Source organism: Narcine bancroftii, chromosome 3 (genome assembly GCF_036971445.1).
Source record: "Narcine bancroftii isolate sNarBan1 chromosome 3, sNarBan1.hap1, whole genome shotgun sequence".
NCBI classification, from domain to species: domain Eukaryota; kingdom Metazoa; phylum Chordata; class Chondrichthyes; order Torpediniformes; family Narcinidae; genus Narcine; species Narcine bancroftii.
In genome coordinates, this window is record NC_091471.1 from 132,860,096 (window position 1) to 132,866,886 (window position 6,791).

Below are 6,791 nucleotides of genomic sequence, written 5' to 3' on the forward strand. Positions count from 1 at the left end.
ATATAAAATTCCTCGTGAGCTTGGCAGTCAGGTGTTGGAAGGATATTTTCATTTGTGGGAAATTCTAGAAGCAGAAAATCTTGTTGCAGGGTAAGGAGGCAGTTGACAATGGATGAGGAAGAGGCATGTTCCTGTACCAATCTTGTGGTCTCCAAACTACATTATCTTGTTCTGCTCTTTTTCTTTGAACTTTGATAAAATCTCCAAATTTCAACAGATTTCTTTTTACATATTTCTAACTGACTATATTTTTTCTCATCGATATTTTCTACTGCCTCAATGATGGTTTCTGTGGTTGGAAACTCATTATTTTGCACAACCAAGTTATTCAGCCTTATAAATACCAGTGATAAGCAAATTGAGGGCACAAAAGGAAAAAAAACCCAAACTGAATCAAAAAGGCAGAAGAGGGAAGATTGGAGCCTGAACATGAACAGTTGTGTTACTGTCACACTCCTCCTACTCCTGGGAAATTATGCAGCTTTTTCTATGGGTAAGGAAAAAACATTGCATCTTGTAATTTACAGTCAGAATTGAGTGCCAGCTTCATTGTTGTGGAACACTTGAACTTGGGAAGTAAAACACAAAAGTCTGCAGACAGTGTGGTTGAAGTAAAAACACAATGTTGGAGAAATTCAGCAGATCAAACCTTACCTTGATGAAGGGCTGAAGCCTGAAACATTGGTTCTGTATCTTTATCTTTACTATATAAAGTACACTGTTTGACCTGCTGAGTTTCTCCGCCATTGTGATTTTACTTGAATTTGGGATTTATTAGCGAGTGGTTTAAACAGTCGTGGATAAAAAGAGGTGATGCTGATGGTCTGCAATAGGAACAGAAATCACACGAGATAGTCAACACGTCAGCAGAGAGAGGAATAGCATTAACATTTACAGCAGTAAACCTTCTAAAGATGTGGAAAAGTTACAAAGTAAATATGTTTAATGTTGAAGTGGGTGGTGAGGGGTGTAGGTAGGTCAAGAGAACCAAGTAAATATCAGTGATAGAATAGAAAGCAAGGTTGCAGATTTTCTCCAGCATTTTCTGTTCACTATGAACAGATGAAATGCTGTGTATGTTAAAGTACCATCCTTATACCTTAATGTAAAAGTGAGGATTGCCACAGTCTAAATGGTACCATATGCTGAAGGAGATGTTTAACCCATTCCACTCATTCACCCCATTAAATAATGTCTCCTAATTTAACTTAATCATCTCGGGAAACAGCAGACACATTTAAACTTGTTTATCCTTTATAACAGAAAGTTATGCACAAGCAGGGCATGTCCAAGCAGTCCTCAACGTGTAATCCAAAAAGCCTCACTATAAGGTGCACCTAAAATCAACACTCTATCTGCTCCAAGATCGTTTGCTTTTATGGTCAGAACTGGAGATAATTGGGATCAGGTTCTGTGATCATCTGTCCCAGAGGGCGCAGAAGGGATTTCTTGAATGGTTACTGGCAGGATGCAATACGGCAAGAGAGTTAAAGTGGAGAAGCTGGCTTGTTCTTTTTCAAACAAGAATACTTGAGAATTTTAATAGAAGTGTCAACAATTATGAAAGCTCTATAGGGTGTGACTAAGTTTTTTCTGATCTGGCCAGGCTGAGAATGGAAAATGGAGAATGACTTAATTCAAGGTTACATTTATTGTCACCTGTATCACAGAACTGTGAAAAAGATTTGTTTTGCAAGTCTATCCTTACATAAATACAGCAGAACAAAACAGAGCAATTTGAAAGGAACAAGGGCAACATTATCTTTCTAGTGTGAGTCTTTTTCAGTAGTCTGTTAATAGTGGGATAGAAACTCTCCTTGAACCTCATGATGCGTGATTTCACATTTTAATACCTTTTGGGAGGAGGGAAAAGAAGGCGTGGCTGTGATGAAATGAGCACTTCACTACTTTGACTGCTTTTCCAAGGCATTGGGAGGTGTCAATGCAGCAGATGGGAGTTTGTGTGATGGTCCAAGGTGAGTTCACAATTCTCTTTATTTTATTGCAGTCTTGGGTGAAGCAGCTCTGATAACATGCAGTGATGCATCCTGACAGGATCATTTGAGGGTGCAGCTGTAGTTGAGGAATGCAGGACAATGCCAAATGCCCTCAGGTTTCGTCATGTAATGTACTGAAAACATAAAATGCAAGAAAATTCAACAAGCCAGGCAGCATCTGTGGAAAGAGGACAGGTTTTTTCTTTTTGTGTCCAGAGCCTTCATTAGACAAGAGTAAAAGAAAAACAAATGAATCTAGCTAGCAGGCAAGTTGAGGACAGAAATGATTAGAACAATGGAATTTTCTCTGACAGGCTGAAATAACATTACAGTTAAGGGGCAGTTAAGATGGAAATAATCCTGTCTATAAATGCATAGTCCAGACTATTTTATACAAAAAAGGGGGCTAAAAGTATGTCAGTCAAAATTGGCCAATTCTCATACCATGACAAAGAAAGAATGAGTTATCTAAAGTTAGAGAATTCAGCGATGAGTCTATGGGCTACAACGTGCCCAGTTGGTGCATGAGTTAGGATTTCTCAAGATTACAAATTAGCTTGCTGTAACAGTGCAGAAGCCTATCATGAGGGCCACACTTAGAACAATGAATACAGTAAATCTCTATTAAAGAACAAATTTTTACCCAATGTCGTTCTTTTACAGATGTTTCTGTAGATAATGGTGATGAAACACGTTGTCAGTGCTCACATTATGTAAATAATGTGTTACCAATGAAGAGCTTTTCTGAATTTGAAATCTTCTCCAGTGGCACTAAATGTCCCCATACAGAAGTCATGTAAGAATTGTTCATGTATTTACATTTTCTTGTTTATATTTCAATCTGGAAGTGCAGATAAGCTGGAGAAATTGAATAAATGATGTATCTCCAGATCATCTGCCAAAGCTAAAAAGGAATTCTTACAAAATAAATCTCTTGTTATTTCTTTCAGAGCTATCCTAAGAAAAAGCCATCCAAAGAAAAAGATCTGTTTACACGGGCAAGCACCTTGGGTGAAGAAAATTATTGACTCTCTACTTAAAAAATCTACAACACCAGATACATTTTGAAGAGGTTCATTGCTGTCATGATATCCTGAGCTTTATAGTTGCAAATCTTTTCTTTAGTTGAAAGTGATTTTATTTCTGGAAGTAAGATTGATTATTCTACATAAATAATCCATCAAAGTATGTGACTTTATAAAATTAATATGTTAAAACTGAATCTCCACTCCCTTCTCTGTTGAATAAATGCCTCCATCATCATACCATAGAATGAGAATCAGAGCAGATGCTTCAGTCTCTATGTCTCTGTGAGTTATGTAAAAAAGCTATTCAATTACTCCCCCCTGCAGCTCTTTATCTCCCACCTAACCCCTCCCTGCCCCATCAAATTCACTACCATTTCAGCCGTTATCAATAGACATCCAGGATTCTCTGCTTTAAAAGTACCACTCTCAATTGCAAGTTACCAGTAAACGGCTTCCTCTACATTTTCAGAACTACCATTACAGATAATAGCTTGTTTCCTTGACTTGTTTCTGGTGTAGAATTCTGTGTCCGCTGGTTACTGGGTCTTGTGTCTCTGGAAACAGTTCCATCTTACTTTCTCCATGTTATGGTTCCTGATATTGGATACGTATTTCAAATCTCTCCTTAACTCATTTGTCCTGGATAAAACTGTCCAAAATTCTCCACTTTTTCAGGGGCAGCGCAGTTGGCCGAGCGGTTAACGCAATGCCTTTACAGCACCCGTGATCGGGACTGGACCGGGGTTCAAATCCATGCTGACTGTAAGGAGTTTGCACATTCTCCCTGTGTCTGCATGGGTTTTCTCCAGGGGCTCTGGTTTCCTCTCACTGTTCAAAACTTACTGGAGGTCCACGTTATGTGGTGTAAATTGGATGGATCGGACTCATGGGCTGAAATAGCCTGTGACCGTACTGTATGTCTAAACTTAAATTTAAATTTAAAAAATTTAAAGCAGAAGTTCCACAAAGATGGATTCATTTTCATAAATTTGCTCTGTGAGAATTGGATATTGAACTTGTAATATGTTGCCAAGAAATGGAAAAAAATACTTCAGCTAGAAACCGAGCTAGTGATTTTTAATGGGTATATCCTTTGGATTTTGTATTCTGCCCTTAAATGAAGAAAAGAAAGAAACTCATTTTCATTTATAGCAGCTTTCAATCAATTTTGTAAATATCAATGGCTGGCCAGATGAAAGCATGGGAAAGTGCAATTCCTTCCTCATGTCATGACATTGGTGAGCTGGTGTGAGGAGTGATGAGCCTTCAGATTAAGGGTATGTCTTCATATTTTGAGCTATAAGCAATCTCGCACGGCAAGAAATTAGTCTGCAGATAAACGTTGCTATATTATCTGTATGAAACTTGATAAACAAAATGTTTTAATAAACTGGATTTGAATCCAATAATTGTATCCTTGTCATCATTTTGGTGGTATAGGAAGAGGCAAAAAGTGTGTAGAAGAGAGAAATACATGGATGGCAGGTTAGCGTAGCGATTAGTGCAATGCTGTTACAGTGCCAGTGAATCCCATGCATAACTGACATTTCAGGCTTGAGCCCTTCATCAAGGTATGGAAAAATGTTGACAGGTATTCACTTCTTCTTCCTTCCAGCTTTCCTGTTGTAACTAAATGTTCAAATGTATCTCTTCACATGATATGTCCAAAGAATTTTAATTGCTATTTTCTGATTCTTTTAAATGATGTTTGTTTTCTTTTTGTTTTTTTGTAGAACTTCTTCATTTGTTACCCTGTCTATATATGATGTGCACAACATTCTTCCGAGAAACCACATCTCTGCTGCATTGATTCTTTTTTCTATTGTGTTTGTGATGGTCCATGACTCGCAGCCATATATCAACCAATATGTGAAGATTGTAGCAGCTGAGAGTTCTAAGATAGATGCCAATTGCTATTTACTTGCTCATTAGGATGTTTCTCATTTCTATAAATGCTGTTCTTGCCATTGTTATTCTTGCTTTTATGTCTATTTCGCATTTCCCACTATATGTTACCAATGAGCCAAGGAACTTGAAGTTGTGAACTTGTTTCAGGATTTCATTTCCCAATACGATGCTACAATTTGGAATATCAGGTTTCCTGGATATTATCATGTTACAGGATATGTTATAGGTAAAATATGTCTTTAAAAGAAATAGATTGTGGGGTTTAGTTTAGGTTAAACTTCACAGAGTAACACTTCACAAAAGACATCCATGCTCAGATACTGACAAGATCTTTCAAAAATTGGGTTTGAAGCCTTGGGGAAGGTAATTTGGTTTTTACAAGCACAGAGAGGTAAAAGCAAACAGGTGATTTTTCCTTTGGTGGGAGAGAGGGAGAGAGAGAGAGAGAGAGAGAGAGAGAGAGAGAGAGAGAGAGAAGTCAGTTTTACAGTAGCAGCTGAGGCTTCAAAATGTCAAGCTGGCAGACTTGTTGAAATCCCCATTTTGAAGACAGGTTGTGAGTTCTGAGTTCAGCCAGTTCAAAACCCTTGTAGTCCTTACAGGAGGAAATGGTTGGCTAGAGTGTTTCTCCTGAAATAAGGGAAACAAGAGGGATGCTGTAGTGACCTGGAAGAAGAGGTTATCATTTGGAAAACCTATGATGGGGCAAGTTTCTTTGGTATACACTGAAGTGACTAATTGGAGAAATCAGTTTGTGTGTATCCAACGAGCAACAAGTTTCTCTCTGAAACCAACAAGTACCTTCTTGAACAGTAACCACCAAAGCACCAAAGCCTGGTAGAAATTATAAATGTTGAATTCTGTGCACAGTATAAGAATTGCCTAATATCGGTGAAATTGGACAAGTGAAAAGTGAATGATTGGACAGTGAAACAAAGAAATTTCCTGAACACATACACATTACATACAAGTGCGCTTAGAATTAGAAGGGGGTTAAGTTAGGTTAAGTTAAGTTAATAGTAATAAGTTATTATATTTAAAGAAAATTAAAATCAACTTGTTTTAAGTAACCATCGTCTTGGTGAATTTCTATTGCTGCTGGATTTTGGAGTCATCTGGGCTCCTAACAACCATTACTTCAGTTTTCTTTTTGTCTAACTGCACATCCTCATTAACCCACTGTTCTTTTAACATTAAAAGTCCTCTAACCTGATGTCGAAACACAATTTCAAAAGGGCTGAAACCTAATAAATCCTGCACAGCCTCCCTTGCTGCAAATAACAGTAAATGAATACCTTCACCCCAATCTTTCCCATTCTCCAGACAATAAATCCTCATCATATTTTTAAGAATAGAATGAAATCTCTCCAAAGCTCCCAGAGTTTCAGGATGGTACAAAGGTGAAGTGATCTGTTTTATTCCCAACTCATAAATCAACTGCTGAAACAACCCACACATAAAGTTAGATCCTTGATCACTCTGGGTCTCCTTAGGTAATCCAAAAACTGTGAAGAATCTTTCCAAAGCCTTTACCACTGTTTTTGGTTTAATATTTAATGGTTTAGCTCATGGAAATCTCGACACCATACACATAATTGTTAACAAGTACTGATTCCCAGACTTATATTTAGGCAGGGGACCCACATAATCCACAATAAACCTAGCAAAAGGTTCCCCAACAACAGGAATAGGTTGCAATGGAGCTACTGGAGGACTTTGATTAGGTTTCCACCCCTTCATTCAGAGAATAATCTCCTCCCCCTGTCACCTCCTAGCATTTTTCTCTTCTGTCCCCTCATCCATATCCAACTAGCACTCTTGCTTGTGCTCTTCCCCTACCTCTCACCCCCCCCTACCC

The 6,791-nt window shown here is 38.0% G+C and overlaps 1 long non-coding RNA gene across 1 annotated transcript; it reads left to right on the top strand.

Annotated features, from left to right (window-relative positions):
* Positions 1–332: 332 nt before the first annotated feature.
* LOC138757572 (uncharacterized) lies at positions 333–4,434 on the top strand. Its single transcript, XR_011353705.1, has 3 exons — positions 333–493; positions 2,661–2,793; positions 2,948–4,434. It is a non-coding gene; the product is annotated as an uncharacterized lncRNA (long non-coding RNA).
* Positions 4,435–6,791: the final 2,357 nt, after the last annotated feature.